This window comes from Gracilinanus agilis, chromosome 5, assembly GCF_016433145.1.
Source record: "Gracilinanus agilis isolate LMUSP501 chromosome 5, AgileGrace, whole genome shotgun sequence".
NCBI lineage: Eukaryota > Metazoa > Chordata > Mammalia > Didelphimorphia > Didelphidae > Gracilinanus > Gracilinanus agilis.
The window spans coordinates 99314839-99321860 of NC_058134.1; the positions used below are offsets into that span (position 1 = coordinate 99314839).

Consider the following 7022-nt stretch of genomic DNA (forward strand, 5'->3'; position numbering starts at 1 on the left):
GGAAGCTGAGAGCCCAAAGAACTGTCTCAGCTGGGTCTCAAGGCCAGTGGGTTGGGGGAAGGTTGGGTCCTCTCTGCTTGGGGGCCTTCCAGGCCTGTCTGGGTGAGGAGGGGGGACGCAGTGCAGCTCCATAATGGAAAGGTTCTGTTGGAATGGCTGGAGCCCAAATGGCCTTTGAAGGGATTTGGGGGAGTTGGGGACTCTCAGAGGGGGCCCCTGGACGTGGCTCTTATGCCCAGGATCAGGTCTGGCAAGTGGGCCAGCCTGGGGAGGCCTCTCCAAACCACTGGCAATGACTCAGGAAGGCAGGCGCTCTGGGTGTGGTGGCAGCTTGGAAAGGGGCTAATTAAGGGTATCCCTACGGGCTGGGGGTATAGCTCAGGGGTAGAGCATTTGACTGCAGATCAAGAGGTCCCTGGTTCAAATCCAGGTGCCCCCTACCAGCTGCCTCACCTTTTAGGTCTCCTCTTCCTCTTTGCCTCCCAAGTGCCTATAAGAACCTCAACCTCTTCACCACCTTTGGTAGGCACACTTCAAGCATTTGGGTCCAGGCCAAGGAAGCACCCTGTCCTTGAGCTGACCTAACACACCTGGAGGGGACACCAGCTTGTCTCTCTGGGGCCTGAATGACACAGTCCTTTTGTTCTATGAGGATGTCATGACCTCAAGGCAAACAGTCTGGCTAGGTCCAGCCACCTTCCATTGGCTACTACTTTCCTGCCTCATAAATTCTCTTCTGGATCCAAACCAGGAAGAGCTAAAACAGAGAAAGAGAACTAAAGACCAATCTCTAAGGAACATTGATGCAAATATTTTTTTAAATATTTTATTTTTTAGAAAAATTTTCCATGGTTACATGATTTATGTTTTTACTTTCCCCTTCACCCCCAGCATAGCCAACACGCATTTCCACTGGTTTTAACTTGTGTCGTCAATCAAGACTTATTTACATAGTATTGATAGTTGCATTGGTGTGGTCATTTCGAGTCTACATCCCCAATCACGTCCGCATCAACCCATGTGTTCAAGCATTTGTTTTTCTTCTGTGTCTCAACTCCTGTAGTTCTTCCTCTGAATGCGGGTAGCATTCTTTCCCACAAATCCCTCAGAGTTGTCCTGGGTCATTGTGATGCAAACATTTTAAATAAAATACTGAAATGGAGATTACAGCATAATATCATAAGAATCACACACTATGATCAGGTGTTTTGTACCAGGAAAGTAGTGATGGTTCAATATTAGGAAAACCATCCATATATGGACTATGTCATTAACAAAACCAACAAAAACTATATAATTATTTCTATCCATGAAGAAAATGCATTTGACAAAATAAAATACTTGTTCCTTATGAAAACATTAGGAAATGTTGGAATAAATGGAACCTTCCTCAAAGTGATAAATGGCATGTATCTAAAACCATCAGCAATCATTTTTAATAGGGATAAATTAAATCCTTTCCCAGTAACATTGGGGGTAAAGGAAGGATGCTCATTATCACCACTATTATTTAATATTGTACTAGAAATACTTGCTATTTCAGTAAGAGCAGCAAAAGAAATTAAAGGAATGAGAATAGGCAATGAAGAAATTAAATTATCATTCTTTGCAAAAGATATGATGATATTCTTAGAGAATCAAACAAAAATAGAAAAATAGAAATAATTTACAGCTTCACAAAGTCCTGGGATACACAATAAACCCACAAAATTATTAGTATTTCTATTTATCACCAATAAAATCTTATTGCATGAGATAGAAAAGGACATTGCATTCAGAATAACACAAGACAATATCAAATACTTGGGGTATAGTTAACAAAAGCAATTTAGCAACTACATGAACACAATTACAAAACATTCTTTCCACAAATAAAGTCAGACCTAAACTTTTGGTAAAATTTTAATTATCCTTGGATAGGCAGAGCCAATATACTTAAAATGACAATCCCATCTAAGTTTATTTATCTGTTCAGTGCTATACCAATTAAAGAAGGCAAGAATTATTTCATAGAACAAGAAAACATAACAACAAAGTTCATTTAAAAGAAAAAAAAGCCAAGAGTGCCAAGAGTATCAAGAGAATTAAGGAAGAAAAATATGAAGGAAGAAGGCCTGGTCATAACAGATATAAAGCTATACTATAAAGGGGTAATCATCAAAACAATCAGGTACTAGCTAAGAAATATTGTGGTAGACAAATAGAATAGATTAAACAATCAACACATGATAGTTAATGTCCTAGCCACTTAGTATTTGATAAATGTAAAGATCCAAACTTTTGGGGAAGGAACTTATTACTTGATAAAAACTGCTGGAAAAATTAGAAAGTAGTACAACAGAGACTAGCTGTGGATCAACATTTCTCACCATACACCAGCATAAAGTCAAAAAAGGATACTTGATCTAGAAATCAAGATTGACACCATAAACAAATAAGGGAAATATGGAAAAGTTTTCCTGTCAGACTTATGGATAAGGGATGAATTTTTAACCAAACGAGACAGAAAACATTAAGAAAAATTAAATAGATCATTTGGATTACATGAAATTAAGGTTTTGTTCAAATAAAACCAATGCAAGGAAGATTGAGAAAGAAGAAAATTGGAAAAATTTTATAGAAAGTATCTCTGTTCAGAAGCCTCATTTCTCAAATATATACTGAACTGAGTCAGGTTCATAAAAAGAAACCAAAAAATGGTCAAAGGATGAGAACAGGCAGTTTTCCGAGGAAGAGATGAAAACTATCTATAGTCATATGAAAGAGGATTCCAAGTCATTACTGATTAGAGAAATGTAAATTAAAATAACTCTGAGATAATAGCTCACATCTACCACATTGGTTAACATGGCCAAAAAGGAAAATGATAAGTGTTGGAAGAGATGCAAGAAAAAAAATTGTAAACTGATTCAACCATTCTAGAGAATGGAACCAGGCTCAAAGGGGCAAAAAATTATGCATATCTTTTTACCTAGCAATACCATTACAAGAGATCAAAGATGAGGGAAAAGGACCTTCTTGTACTAAAATATGTTTAGCAGCTCTTTTGTAGTGGCAAAGAATTGGAAATTGAGGGGTTGTCCATCGCTTTGGGCATGGATGAAAAAGTTGTGCCACATATTTATAATGAAACATTATTCTTATTATTAATGAAACATAAGGAATGAGGAACAGGAAGAGTTCAGAAAAACTTGGAAAGACTTCCATGAACAGATGCAAAGTGAAGTGAGCAGAACCAGGAGAACATTGTATACAGTAACATATTATGTGACGATCAACGGTGAAGGACTAAACCATGACCAGGAAAACAAGTCTCCAAGATAACCACATAGGATTCAGGATGAAAAAACTCTCCACAACCAAAAAATGAATTGTGGAAGTCTGAGTACAGATCAAAGTCTGCCATCTTCCATCTTATTTCATTAAAGAGACATATGTGTATGTATGTATTACATATGTTTGATATGGATCTTCTATCTCGACATAAGCAATATGGAAATATGTATTTTCTGAAATATATATACATATATAACCTATATCAGGCTATTCATTATCTTGGGAAGAGTGGAGGAGGATGGGGAGGGAGAAAATTTGAATGTCAAAATGTCAAAAAATAATTGCAAATATTGTTTCTACAAGTAACTGGGAAAATGGGAAAAACGTCTCCTGGTACCTTCAGAAGCCTCAAGAGGAGATCAAAGCTGACCATGCATGCACTTTAGCAAGTGTCCTTCCTGGAAGCTCAGGGTCATTGAGTCACTCCAGGGACATAAGAAACCACAGATGTCCAGGTCACTGAGCCTGGGCCTGGCCAGGGCCTCCTCTTTGCTCCCTCATCTCCTTGGTCCCTGCATTTGCCACCAGGGCTCTCCTGTGCCTGCAAGTGCATCTTCCTCCCCTTGCCCTCGGGCTTCTCATGGGCCTCCAGCTTCTGTCCGCTGCCCTGTCTCTGGGGTCTGCCCCTGTTCCTTCTGCTGACCCTCTTCTCAGGAGTAAGGGAAAAGCTCTGCCCTTCCTCCTCCTCTGGCTCCTCAGGCCTCCCAGCTATCTAGGCTGCTATGGCAACTTTGGGTTGGTGTCTTTATATGCAGGTTACAGATGGCCGTGGGAAACAAAAAAGCACAAGAAAGACAGAGAGGGGAAACAGAGACAGAAAGAGTCAGAGGAGGGGGAGGAGGGGAGACAGACAGACAGACAGAAAGAGAGATGGAGAGAGAGAAAGGAAGAGAGAGACAGATGAAGATAGAGATGGGGGGAGAGAGAGAGGGAGGGAGGGAGAGACACAGAGACACAGAGACACAGAGACACAGAGACACAGAGAGAGAAAGATGAGGCCTTGGTAGAGGCCCTTCTTCCTAGTCAGGTCTGGAGGCTGCCCGGCCAGAGAGCAGCTGGCTGAGGGTGCAGCACCCTGGGGTTTCCTGCCTGCTGGCTCAGGCCCAGGGTGATGGCCTGAGATTCCACAGGTGGCTGTTCCAATCCAGACATGAATCTCCTTGTGCAGAGGAGCTGGCTAGAGGGTCACACGGAGACAGAGAGCCTGGCAGCCGTGGGAGAGGAAGCTCCGGTGGCCCCAGGGTAGCAGGAAAGTGGACTTTGGCTGGCCTGGTGGGAGATGGACGAAGCAGGCTGTCCAGGGTCCCCTGGCTATAGAGCATAGCCTGGCCAGGCACCGAAGATGTCTGCCTTGTTTGAGCCAGGAGTGCCTACCCGTGTGGGCCACTAACTGCACCTCCCATCTGGAAAGTCTGTCAGTAAACTAAAAGGGCCTGAGAGGCAGCCTAGAGCTGGGAGATGGTGCTCGGGAGGGCCTTGAAGTTCTCCCCAGCCCTCTGCAGGAGACGTCGGGGCCCACCCGAGGCCTGTGGAGGGGCAAGAGGACTTGCAGCTTCTGCCGAGGGCGGCCTTCCACGCCTCTGGGCCAAATCGAAGCTGAAGGCCCAAAGCACTGTCTCAGCTTCCTCTCCAGGCCAGGGGGCTGAGGGACGGTTGGCTGCTGTCCGCCTGGGGCCTGCTGGGGTGATCTGGGTGGGGAGTGAGGACGAGCTGCAGCCCGGTATGAAAAGGGCCCTTGTTAGAATGGTTGAGGCCCAAAAGGCCTGTGGAGGACTTGGTGGGTGTGGGGGACCCTCAGAGGGGGCCCCTGGGCGTGGCTCTTATGCCCAAGGTCAGGGCTGGCAGCTGGGCCCTGGGGAGGCCTCTCCAAACCACTGGCAATGACTCAGGAAGGCAGGTGCTCTGGGTGTGGTGGCAGCTTGGAAAGGGGCTCATTAAGTATGTCCCTGCGGGCCAGGGGGTATAGCTCAGGGGTAGAGCATTTGACTGCAGATCAAGAGGTCCCTGGTTCAAATCCAGGTGCCCCCTACCAGCTGCCTCACCTTTTGGGCCTTCCACCTGCTCCTCTTCCTCCTGGCCTCCCAGGAGTCTGCAAGTACTCAGCCTCTGCCAGCCTCAGCCTCAGGTGCTTTACAAAATGTAACCTGCACACTCCAAGCATGCAGGGTCCAGGCCAAGGCACCTCCCTGAGCTCAGGCTGACCCCACTCCCTGGAGGGGCCCCCGGCGTGCCTGTCTGTGGCCTGGATGACACAGTCCTCTCCTTGCTCTTTGGGGACGTCAGAGCCTCAGAGTAAACAGAGTCTGGCCAGGCCTTTCATTGACTGTCATTTTCTTTCCTCTCCAATGCTCTTCTGGGCCCTGAAGAAAGCTCAAAGAAGGCCCCCGGCTTGTCAGAAGCAACTGCTGGCTGTGCCCCCCGCCCGGGTCAGGGGGACACAGAAGCGCACACGTGTCCAGGCCCGGCCAGGCCCTCCTCTTGGCCCCTCATCTCCTTGGTCCCTGCATTTCGGAGCCGGGCTTTTCCCGTGGCTCCACCTATTTCTTCTGCCCTCGCCCTCTGGCTTCCTGTGTGCCTCCAGCCTCTGCCAGCTGCCCTGCCTCTGGGGCCTCCTCCTGCTCCTTGGCGAAAGCCGTGCCCTTCCTCCTGCTCAGCCCCTCAGAGCTCGGCACCTGGCTTACTCCAGGCGACTTTCAGTAAACGTCTTTGCATCCAGGTTAGAGCTGGCTGTGGAAGGAGTGAAAAAGCAGGCGAGGGAGAGAGACAACAAGCTCCGGACCTTCATTCTAGGCAGGCCTGCAGCCTGCCCAGCCAAAGAGGAGTTGGCCGAGGGCGCAGGGCCCGAGACTTACTGCCTGCTGGCTCAAACTAGGCCGGTGGCCTGAGAACCTAGAGGTAACGGGTTCAAATTCAGCTGTGAATCTCTTTGAGAAGAGGAGCTCACAAGGAGACAGAGAAGCTGGCACCATGGGAGATGGGAGGCCTGGCACCGGGGCACGGGCAGGACTGCTAGAAGATGACGCCACACACTGCCCAGGGTGCACTGGCCGTAGAGCTTAGCCGGGTCATGGAGAGAAGGTGTTTGATTTATGGCAGCCCGGGGTGGTTACTCAAGTCAGCCACTCACTGTGTGCCCCCATCAGAAAAGGGACAAGAGCCCAAGGAGGAGGCTGGAGCTGGAGGCTGGTACTCAAGAGAGAGGGGGGCTCCCAGGTCTCCCCATTCCCATTCTGGAGACATGCAGGCTCGCCCAAAGCCTGTGGAAGGGCAAAACAACTTACAGCTTCTTCTGAGAGAGGCCTTTCCTGCTTCTGGGCTTTATTGAACCTCAAAGCATAAACCATTGTTTCAAATTGATTTTCAGGCCAGTGGTCTGGGGACAATTGGCTCCTGTCTTCTTGGGGGCTGCCACGCTGGTCTGGGTGGGGAGTGAGGTCAGGGTGAAGCCCCATATGGCTGGGGCCTCTGTTGGGGTGGTTGAAGCCCAAAGGGCTTGTTGAGGGCTTGGTGGGTATGGAAGACCCTCAGAGGGGACCCCTGGACGTGGCTCTTGTGCCCAGGGTCAGGGCTGGCAGCTGGGCCCTGAGGAGGCCTCTCCAAACCACTGGCAATGGCTCTATAATGCAGCTACTCTGGGTGTGGTGGCAGCTTGAAAAGGGGCTAATTATGGGCATCCCTGTGGGCCA

General features: G+C 47.7%; 2 non-coding genes across 2 annotated transcripts; both read left to right on the forward strand.

Annotated features, from left to right (window-relative positions):
- Positions 1-367: 367 nt before the first annotated feature.
- Positions 368-439, forward strand: TRNAC-GCA. Its single transcript has one exon. It is a non-coding gene; the product is annotated as a tRNA-Cys (tRNA).
- Positions 440-5292: 4853 nt separating this feature from the next.
- On the forward strand, positions 5293-5364 carry TRNAC-GCA. Its single transcript has one exon. It is a non-coding gene; the product is annotated as a tRNA-Cys (tRNA).
- The last annotated feature ends 1658 nt before the right edge of the window (positions 5365-7022 follow it).